The sequence below is a fragment of the Oryctolagus cuniculus genome, chromosome 7 (assembly GCF_964237555.1).
Source record: "Oryctolagus cuniculus chromosome 7, mOryCun1.1, whole genome shotgun sequence".
NCBI classification, from domain to species: domain Eukaryota; kingdom Metazoa; phylum Chordata; class Mammalia; order Lagomorpha; family Leporidae; genus Oryctolagus; species Oryctolagus cuniculus.
This window is the reverse complement of record NC_091438.1, coordinates 41,468,663-41,477,646: the sequence shown is the minus strand read 5'-3', so window position 1 is coordinate 41,477,646 and position 8,984 is coordinate 41,468,663.

Genomic DNA, 8,984 nt, shown 5'->3' with positions numbered 1-8,984 from the left:
GTTTGCAACTCTTGCATCCCATCCCATAGTCCCAGCTAGAGCCCTGGCTACTCTGCTTCTGATCCAGCTTCCTGCTATTTTGCCTTGGAAGGCAACATGAGAAGGCTCAAGTGTTTGAGCCCTGCCACTTACATGGGAGCCCAGGATGGAGTTCTTGGCTCCTGGCTTCTACCTGGCCCAGACTTGGCTGTTGTGTCTATTTTGGGAGTGTACCAGTGGATGGAATCTCTTTCTCTCTGTCTCTGACACTCTGCCTTTCAAATAAACAAATCAGTAAATCTTAAAAATAAGAACAGTAACAGCTACATCCTCAACCTCCCGTCTCACTAAGAAGAGTGGGTACAACACCCACAAACCCCATCTCAATAAGAACAGCAGGTGTGTGACCCACAAACCCCCATATCACTAAGAACATTTGGTGTAACACCCACAAGCCCTATACTGCTAAGGACAGTGGGTGCAATACCCACAAACCCCATCTCAACAAGAACAGTGGGAGCAGCACCCACAAACCTACTCACAAAGATGAAGCCCATCAACTGTGATGCAGTAAGGAAAAATCCAGAGGCCAGAGAGAAGAATGAATGTGAAAAATTTAGGAAGTTCACAGGAAAGGTGCAACGACTGTTCTGAGACAGTCTTTGCAAGTACTCCCATGACTAAAGCTCTGGACAGAAACAAGACATTGGGGTCAGCGTTGTGGCACAGTAGGTTAAGGTGCTGCCTGTGCTGCTGGCATCCCATTTGAGGGCTTGTTCCAGCCCTGGCTGGTCCACTTCTGATCCAGCTTCCTGTTAATGTACCTGGGAAGGTAGTGGAGGATGACCCAAGTACTTGGGCCCCTGTCAACCCTGTGGGAGATGCAATTGGAGTTCCAGGCTTCTGGCTTTGGCCTGACCCAACCCTGGCCATTGCAGATTTGGGGAATGAACTAGTGGATGGAGAAGATTGTTGCTCTCTCTTTCTAACTCTTGACTTTCAAATAAATAAATAAATAAATAAATCTTAAAAATATCAAAGAATGTACCACTCTAGACCTGGAAAATGGGAACAGAACAAGAAAATTCTCATTAAATGAAGGAGACAGATTAATCAGTTAGGAGTAGTCTCCAGCCTCCAGCTCCTCCAGAGTTGGACAGAGGCCAGATGCAAATGGTCTCTGCATAGCCCTTCCTCAGCATCAGGTTACTGGCGACGCCATCACCTGTTGCAGACTCTGGACCTGTGCTGTCTGTGGGAGGTGCTGCCCACCGTGGACACCCTGTGCTGGGTGACCTGAGCGTACTCTCCATGTTTGATTTCCTGCCTGCAGATAGCCAGCCGGAGACCAGGTGACCTGCTTGCACTTGGCAAGAGTTTCCTTGGAATCAACACGATACTGGAACCTTTCCCCAGGGAGCATGTGAATTCTTCAAAGATCTGACCTTTGAGACCATCTGGGGAACCCCTGGCCACCTGGTAGCACTAGTGAGTGCAATTCCAGGCATTCTGCCTGTGGCCAGGAAAGTCCCTAGGAGACACAGCTGGGCCTGATATCCTGCAGGAATTGGAGGGGGTTGTGTGACCTGGGGACAGAACGCGGGTCTGTGAGTGCCACCTGTGACGACTACCTGATGACAAACACTAGGAACAGAGGTTCAGCATGCAGGCTCTGCAGACTCCCTGCTCCGTCACAGTCCAACTGGGCGCACTTGGACGACTTACTGAGCTTGTGTGAGTCCTAGTTTCATTTTTCTCTGAAACGGGAAAGAATGCACTGATTGTACCATGCAGTGCAATGCCTGGCTAAGAGCCGGGTGTGTGGTGGCCTGCAGCAGAGGTGATGTACAGTTGCTTCAGCACCTGTGGGCAAGCAGATCAGGGCCACTGTGGCCCACTGGGTTGCACTGAAATTTCATGAGAGGGATGTTATAGCAGAAACTGCTGTTAAATGGTTTGGATTAGGAAGGTTGTTGGATTAAAATAATGTAGAAAACCAAGAGTGACCAATCACGTGGTGACTTTTTTCCTTCCCTCTCTTCAACCTCTAACTGCAAAAAAGACAGTTATGTGAAGTTCAGAGACGTTTGGTGTCTCCATGATGCTACAAGGAACTTTCTCAGGAAGAACTGCCACTCAGGTGGGCAGGCCCACGTGGTAAAGGGAGTGAAGTCCACGCAGGCTCTGGGAGGGAACATCAGAGAGACCACGACGGCCTTTAGACTCCTGTGATCAATGGATCTGACTTTCATGAGTAACCCGAAGCTCTATGGCATGTACTAATTCATGCACTTAAACATACAAACATTTGAATCATGTGTTCTATGAGAATGGCATGTGTTATAAGCAGCTTAGCTATTGAGTGAGTCTAGCAGACTGGCTATCTTAAAAAATACAGTGTTTTCTATAAAGATTTTTTTTTTAATACAGGCAGAGTGGACAGTGTGAGAGAGAGACAGAGAGAAAGATCTTCCTTTTGCCGTTGGTTTACCCTCCAATGGCCACCGCGGCTGGCGCACTGCGGCCGTCGCACCGCGCTGATCCGAAGGCAGGAGCCAGGTGCTTCTCCTGGTCTCCCATGGGGTGCAGGGCCCAAGCACCTGGGCCATCCTCCACTGCACTCCCGGGCCACAGCAGAGAGCTGGCCTGGAAGAGGAGCAACCGCGGCGCCAGCTACGTTTTATTTATCTGAAAAGCAGAGTGACAGAGGGAGGGGTAGGAGGGAAGAGAGAGAGAGAGAGAAGAGAAAGAGAGATCTTCCATCTGCTGGTTCACTTCCCCAAATGGCCAAAATGACCAGGGCTTGGTCAGGTTGAAGCCAGGAGCCTGGAACTCCATCCAGGTCTCCCATGTGGGTAGCAGAGGTCCAAGTACTTGGGCCATCTTTTGCTGCTTTCCCAGGTGCATTAGTAAGGAGCTGGGTTGGGAGCCAAGCAGCTGGGACTCAAACCAGCACTCTATGTAGGGGATGCAGGTGTCACAAGCAGAGGCTTCACCCTCTGTGCCACAACACTGGTGCCCAGCAGCATGACTGTAATGATTCTCTGTGTTCATGGCATAGTGATTCTAGAGATGTGATTAAGCGTGTGTGAGTGTGAAAACTTCCCAAGAGAGAAACACTGGTGAAAACACAAAGGCTGCTGACGTTTGTCAACAGGAAACATGGGAAAAACTTGCCTGTTCATGAAGGCATGATTCTGAGACCAGGAGGGAGCCGGCTCCAGCGGCTCCTGCTCTGTGAGCTCAAGGTCTTCGGAGGTGCCCAGATAGCTCCTAGGAGATGCGCAGATGCCCTGGCTGGTTCTTGTCCCCTGCAGCCAGTGAGGCCTCAGTGTGCGCAGCTTTTGAGGGTGCCCCATCCCGCAGGGCAGGCACAGTCACAGGCTCCCAGCTGCTTCGGGAATTTGGCCTTTGGGGCCTGTGGTCTGCAAAGAGGGTCACAGCTTGCAGAATGTCAGAGTGGCGGCGACACTCTGGTGACCTTTCCTGTGACCGGATCTCAAGCTTCCCCTGCTGATGCTGGAGGTCAGAGGAGGGTTGAGTGGTAAAGAAACAGCACTAAGGAAAACCTGACACTTGTGACCGCTTCCCCTTTCTACCCTTTCAGCCATCAGGGCTGAGAAAACACAAGTCGGAATAAAAGGAAGGTGTTTCCTCTGCTCTTCCCACCTCTCCCCCACACTGGGAGAAATCCACATACATCTCTGTTGGTTGCTGGGCACAGATTTGAGGGTGCTTCAGTTAAGGAACTTAAAGGCTTAAACTTAAACTTAAAGGCTAAGCTGATTTTTGGAGCTGATGTGGCACAGTGGGTTAAGTCGCAGCTTGCAATGCTGCATCCATTTCAGAGCGCTGGTTCAAATCCTGGCTGCTCAGCTTCTGCTCCAGCTCCCTGCTAATGCCCCTGGAAAGGCAGCAGGAGATGGCCCAGGTATCTGGGCCTCTGCCACCCACATGGGAGACCCAGATGGAGCTCCAGGCTCCTGACTTCAGCCTGGTTCAGCCCTGGCTATTGTAGCTATTTGGGGAGTGAACCAGCGGATGGAAGATCTCTCTCTCTCTCTTGCTCTGCCATTTAAATAAATACAAAAACACATCTTAAAAAGATAAATTTATTTTTGTGGAAATTAAATTCAAAAGATGTTTACTTTAGTACAAAAAGGTTTAGAAATCCACACATATGAGCAGTCTTCTAAAAGCTCACAAAAATTCATATTATTAAAAAAACTATGCATGGATTACATTTTTTGCACCCGAATAAACTTGTGCTTGAATCCATCTTTCCATGAAGCTTTTTGGAAGCAGCTTCCATGCTTTCTGCCACCAGGTTGAGCATCTCAGCTTCTTCCCGTGGGGCTCAAGGACAGTTTGCTCTGTACCTTGGTCCCCCCCGCTCTGGGAGACAGTGAACTGAGAAGCGCCCAGCCTCCTTGCTCCCCTTCCCTGCCGGGGCCCCACCCAGAGGCTCTCCCTGGATGCTCTGAGCTTTGGGAGCGAAGCGCTGGCTTTAACTGGTCTTGTATTCTCTTCCTTCTCCTTCCAACACAGGCAGCTGCTACCAAGACGGAGCTGTTGCGCCCGCTCCCCATGGTCCAGCCCGGCTCCTCTGCCGTGTCCCGCTGTCTGATAGGCTCTTCCTCACGTGCTGAGGCAGCTGAGGTCCTAACAGATAGCCTAGCACCTCCCCATATTTCCACACTTTCATTGACAACCATTTGTGGCAAGGCTGGCTAGGGTGATGGTGTGAGTATGGGGGAGAGAAATTGAATTCTGTGCAGAGAAGCCGGGAGCCCTTCGGTGGGAGTGAGGGACTCCTTAGTTCATTTGGCTGAGGGCACGACCCTCACTTGCCCTGAGGGTGTGTGTGTGTGTGTGGTGCTTTAGAAAGAACTGATTGTGTTACTTAGATCGGCAGTGCTCTGCCCACAGCGGTTCACAAAGGATGGGGCTGAGCATTACTCTGGAAGACACATTGCAAGCGCCTTTGGCATCCGAGCGGGGGCTTTGCGAAGCTTGAGCTAGGAGGTCATCAGCCGTCACAGAGTGGACGTTCCCTTCTTGAAGACAGCTGTGGCCTCTCCACCCTGACCGCGGCAGGCTGGCCTTGAAATCGGCCTGTGAGATGAGTCCTTCAAGGCCACAGGGCAATGTTTTATTGTCACGTTTTAATTTTTTGGTTTTATTTCTTGATTCGTCTTTTCCAACATAGCGCCTTATGAGAGCAGGCAGAGGTGGGTGGAGGTGGAGGTGGAGGCGGAGGGGATTCCCGGGGCACCTGGAGCCTCTGAGAAGGGGCGGTCAGCGCCTGTGAGGAGCAGGGAGTGCGCATGCGCAGTTAGGGCGCCTGTGTGTGTGTGTGTGTGTGTGTGCTGTGTGCTTCCTTCGCTGAGGACTTCCAACGTGGAAAATCCCTCTCTGATGCGCCATTGCTAATTATCTCTGAGTCTTCTAGAAAACGCTATGGACATGAAGCCTGCCTCCAGGGCCTGGACACTCACTGATCTCCCGCCTGCCGCAGGTCCTGCGTTTGGCTCCCGAGCCCACACCCTGACGTCTGGGTCTCCGTGTCCCTGTGTTGGTGGTCTGTGCTGTCCTTCCCCACCACACAGGGCTGGTAGAACTCAGGGGCCTGGGATGACCGTCAGTCCTGGAGTTCCCTCCCTGTTCTGAAGCCAGCGACTCCATGGAGGTGGCTCCCAGCCCACCGTGGACCAGGGGCCTGAAGAGCCTCCTGTGGTCCCGGCACTGCCTGCAGTGAGAAGCCCCCCCCACCCCCCCCCCCCCCGCCCCACCTCCCAGCCCCTGGGCCCAGGCCCTCGCTTGGTCATCTTCCCCTTAAAGCTTCCACCAGTCCCTCTAAGTCGGTTTCCTCTGACTTAGGTCCCGCTCCCTAGTATTCATGTTCGCCTGTGTTCGGCCTTTGTTTTTTAGATGTTAATGGTCTTTGCTGGGGATGCAGATGATGGGAGCTGACAAAGTAGGCAAGTTAGAGACATACACTGAGGCTTCCACCCCTCGCGAGAGTTTCGGTGAGAACGTTGTGGGCTGCAGGCTCTGGGGAAGCTGCAGGCAAGAGAAAGGGCGGTTAGGGCGGGAGGTTCTGGCTGAAAGCCAGAGGTGTGAGTGGAACCGGGCCAGGGCAGCGAGGCCTTGAGATGTGGGAGGCAATGCTTACCCCGATAAAACCATCACACCAGGGCTCTGTTTACCACAGAACTCAGAAATCACTCACAATGCTTTCACAGGAAGAGTGAAATTGTTCCCCTTGACACCACAATGATTTCTGTAGTGTGAAAAATAAGTCCTAGCATGCTGTTCACTTGCACCAAAGTTCGGCAGGTTTATTGCAACACCATTTACATCAACATGTATAACTTTAAAATCACCATTAGTTTTCCACTAACTATGCGCTTATGACTTAAACAAACAGCTTATCTACACAGGTATCGAGCCCTTCACATGAATGAAACATGAAGCTCTGAACACGAGTGACGTGAAAAATAACAGCCAATTTCAGTGGAGCAGGGGAGTTCTATTTCCCGTGCTCTGTTAGGAGGCTGAGGACGGGGCAAGAGGAAGAGATCAGCTTTTGTGCTGACTCTCCTGCGCATCCTGCAAGCAAGGACTTTATGATAGACACAGACTTCAATTAAAGGACTCCTTTTCTCTCCCCATTCTCTTCTGCTGACCTTTCTTTCACAGAGGGAACCTAAGAGATGAGTCTCTTCTCGCTCTGCCCCAGCTCTAGGCGTGCACGGGGGCCGTGGTGTCCCGATTGCTGGATGGGGAGGATGGGGTCCACCATCCTCACACCCCTGTGCCACCTGCACCACCTCCAGGGCGCCTCTCACCATGGCCAGCAGAGAGGGCAGCTGAGTGCCTCCTCCTCTCTTCCTAGCACCCGGTAGCCAGGGGTGAGGTGGACTGCGTACAGCACTGTGTGAGCCTGGGGTCCCTGCCCTTGACCGCAGGCGGAAATGGGAGCCAGCATGCTGGGCAGGGCCTTTTCCAGCCTCGAGGCCTCTGGGAGTGGCAAGAGCAAGCTGTAACGTGGGCCAGGGAAAGTGCTACTGGGCTGCTGGGCAGCAGTGTCACCAAAGGAATAGGGGCCGCTGGGGCCCTGTTGCTGTGGCCTTCCTGGGTGGCTGATGTCATCTGTCCCTTCCAGGTTTCCCCTTGTGTGATGCTGCTTATGCAGAATTCGTGTCACCCTGTTTTTTTCTGTTCTGATGCTGCCACCATCTCAGCCCAAAGGAGACCCACTGTCCTGTGCCTCACACTTGCCTCCGTGGTCTGCTCAGCCTGGCAGCGAGTCTGAGAGTTGAACCCCCCAGCCCATCTTTCACAGCCTAGTCCCTGCTGCAGCCTAGTCCCATCTTTTGAGATTAGAGTATTTTTTTTTAAATATTTATTTGTTTGAGAAGTAGAGTTACAGACAGAAAGGTCTTCCATCCATTGGTTCACTCCCTAAATGGCTACAATGACCAGAGCTGGGCAGATCCAAACCCAGAAGCTTCTTCTGGGTCTCCCATGCAGGTGTAAGGGGCCCAAGCACTTAGGCCATCTTTCACTGCTTTCCCAGGTTATAGGCAGAGGGTTAGATTGGAAATGGAGCAGCCGGCACACAAACCAGTGCCCTTATGAGGTACTTGTGCCACAGGCGAAGGCTGAGCCTACTATGACACAGTGCTGCCCTGAGATTAGAGCTCTTATTTGCCACTGATGGACGTGTGTGTGTGTGTATGTGTGTGTGTGTGTGTGTGTGCAGGTGCTGAAGTCAGGGCAAGAGCTGAGAGCTAGATGTATTGTTCCTCTGTTCCCGGACCCCTTCTGAGCCTGGGTGAATCCTCAGAGTCCAGGGGACGGCCCTCATCCCCAGGAGGCAAGGAACAGGCAGTTGGACCATGAGTGCACAATGGTCGGCCTCACATCACTTCTGTCACTCCTTGGACTTTGCAGCAGTGGCTGTGTACCTGGATGGCCAGAAAGATGACAACCTGCCTTTGTTCAAGCCTTTGTAATGTGTGCAGCCCCTCAGCTGGGGGAGAAGAGAAGCAGCCCACTTAGGGCACCCCCAATGCCCTTTGTCATTTTAATCCAGTTATGCAATAAACTGTAGTATGAATATTAGCATTACTACTCATAGTAATAGATGCATACAAATGCTGATCTATAGTGCTGGCAGTAGCTCATGTTTAAGGAGTTCTTTCCATGTGCTGGACATGGCCCTACACATGTTATTTGCTTATCATTCCTAAAATACATGCTGAGAGCCTCCTGTGTGTTGAGTATGGATCTCAGTGGGAGACACACAGAGAGCAGGGCTGACTCAGTGCCCTGGAAAGCACCTTGTGGTGCGTCAGACAGAGCGACACAGGGAGGAGCAAGCCACGGAGCGTGCGATCACGCAGCGCTAAGTTCCACGAGGAAACCAGAGGCAACAGAAAGGGCCAGTGGGCCAGCGGGTGGGTGTGGGGCTGGGGATAGGGCACGCGTTTTAAGTAGACTGGTTTGAGCTGAGTCTCTCAGGAAGTGGCCTCTGGACCTAAAGTTGAACGCAGCCCAGCAATGACCTGCAGAGAGCTCTGGGGAAAGTGTCCCAGCAGAGGGCACTTCAGAGCAGGAATAACCCGCACGGCAGGCAGCTGCTCTCCTCACAGGGAAACATGCATATTCCCGTCCACATGTTTTGCACCTGTGAGTTGTGACAAATACCCTCACTCATCAACCAGCACGCGGTCCAGATGGAACGCTCGGCACTTCCAGGAATTCTCCTAAGCACCCTGGCGGTGAACCTCCTGCCTCACCCCAGGCGCAGGCAGTCACGGATGTGTTTGTTGCCCTTAGAGTCTCGCCTGCAACCATATCAGAAAAATGGAGGCATGCAGTTCCCAGCGTGTGGAGAACGGTTTCTTTCACTTGGCTCAGAGCACTTGACATTCGTTCATCTTGCTTACATCAGGAATTCTGGCTTTTTAAGTTGTGGAACAGGAGTCCATCGTGTG